This window comes from Diaphorina citri, unplaced genomic scaffold (genome assembly GCF_000475195.1).
Source record: "Diaphorina citri unplaced genomic scaffold, Diaci psyllid genome assembly version 1.1 scaffold1167, whole genome shotgun sequence".
In the NCBI taxonomy this organism is placed as follows: Eukaryota; Metazoa; Arthropoda; class Insecta; order Hemiptera; family Psyllidae; genus Diaphorina; species Diaphorina citri.
The window spans coordinates 8,459-10,847 of NW_007378596.1; positions in this window are offsets into that span (position 1 = coordinate 8,459).

The window sequence follows — 2,389 nt, forward strand, 5'->3', positions numbered from 1 at the left end:
AAGTCAAGTTAAATAAACCCCTTGGAAAAAAACCCCCGTGAATGTCATTCTCTTTGTTCCATGACGTTTCAAATGTTGAGGAATTCTCCTCCTAGATGGATTAAAAATGGAGTTTGCAATACGACCTGCTGTTTTTAGTGTAAAGTGCCTCAAAGAAAATAATAAATAAAAATACCTTGTTGGCTTTTTCTGTTTGTTAATACCTGCCTCGGTGGTGTAGTGGTCAAGGCGCTCGCCTGGTAAACAGGAGGGCGTGGGTTCAATCCCAGCCGAGGTATGGAATTTTATCCTCAATATAATTTGAGAATTTGACCACAATAATAGTAGTAGCCCACTGCTGGAGTAAAGGGACTTTTCAGTCCTATTCGAGCAGTATAAATAAGCACTATTATTATTATTACTATTACAGTAAAGGAGAAAAATGAAACTCGAGGGGGGACCAGGGCCCCCTCGCCTCCCCCTAAAAACGGCCATAAGAGATATTCAGGTACATAGGTATGTACCTACTATTGTTGATATTGTCATAATAATCTGCCTAGGTAAATTATACATAGATACTTATCTAGTTATCTACCTATTACAGACTTGAGTAAGTATTACCTAGGTGTACCTACAGTGCTTTGTTGTATTTGATTCGCGTAGTACGTGTTGGTAGTGCATAGATTTTTCTCTAGGTTTGACAAAAGTTTTACGTCACTCTCTCACTCTTCAACTTTATCTTTCGGACAAGAGTTTTAATAATAATAATAATGAAAAAAAAAATAATAAATGCAGTTTCTTTGTGTTATTATATCACAACTTTGGTGCTCACTGCAGCATTGTAGGATTTTCCCACAATATCTCAATAAACTGATGTCCGTTATTATACAGACAAGGATTTGCGGATTGGCGATTCCATCAATGTGGGAGGTAGACGTGTGGTGCTGTACGATTGCGATGAGTTTACTCGGAGCTATTATAAGATCAAGTACGATATTGGTAAGTTTTTGAGGTAATACTGTAGTCCCCTAGTGCCCGATCTTTTCAGAGAAAGATCGACTTGAATTTTCAATACAGTCTTGTAATCAACTTACCCAATCAGAGACCTAATGAGAGACAAGTTTAGGGTGATCGGGTGTGTAAGATGATATTGCCAGGTTCAAACACTGCTGGGTGTGCTAGTCGCGATCGATTTGAAATCAATCCGCAATCGACTGGTTGGGCAGCCCTGTTGTCGTCAATTAGAATAGGTCTTAGGCGGATTTCACATCTAGACTGCAACTTGTAGTATACGGCAGTTTTCATGTTGATAGCTACATAGTCTTATGAGCCTGTTCACACTTGAACTTAAAGTTTAGGTGTGAACAGGCCCATAAGACTATATGTAGCCCTCAACGTGAAAACTGCCGTATACCTACTACAAGTTGCAGTCTAGATGTGAAATAGGTCTTAGCCAGCGGAGATAGCACGTTGACTGCACTAGATATCCACTGCAGATCATCCAAGCAAGCGCGTGCTACTGGCTTTCCCCTCATTAAATCGGTAGAGTTGATTTCAAGAGGCAGGTAGCTTGTTACAAAATGCAGGGTAAACCCTACAGCACTACAAACCTTAACAGGCACGAACGTATTTTTCAGCTATCTTGTACCAAGGGAGCTACCAAGTTCGTAGATTTGTATAAGCTAAACTCAACTTTTGGGGCTTTTTGTCGTGCACCTAAGCCTCAGAGTGGGGTTTTTTGTGTACGAAAGAGTAAGTTAGTGATGAACATCACAGCTTAGACTACCGATTCCACTCTCTTCTCTCTCTCTCTCTCTCTCTCAAATTCTTTGTGGTAAAGCAGAGCTTTTTCACAACTGTAGTGGATATCACAACACTACTAAGTGCCTCCTTTGTAATCAATTTCCATATTTCAATAATCTTTTTACACTGGTAATGCTGCCACTGGTCGCTGCTCGATTAAAGTAGCTACTCAATTGTCCTCACGAGGCTAAGTGCACCCCGAACTTCAAGCACAGAGCCGAAAAATTCCAAAGAATGCACATTTCCCCATCAGACATAACACTATAATAGGTATAGTTACACAGATACTCGTGTTGGTTAGGTAGGGTTTGAGCCGGGCCTGGTATTCAAGGAGTCCCTGGCAGGATTGAATCATCAGGGCCGGATGTACGGAGTCATCTTTCTGGAGAGAGGCGAGGGACAGGGTACTTTTCAACTTTCTTTTGGACAAGAGTTTTAATAAAAAAAAAAAAAATAATAATAAATGCAGTTTCTTTGTGTTATTATATCACAACTTTGGTGCTCACTGCAGCATTGTAGGATTTTCCCACAATATCTCAATAATACTAAAATCCAATGTTTACCTACCATGCTGGCACCGGTCGCTATGCGCATTTATATGTCATAG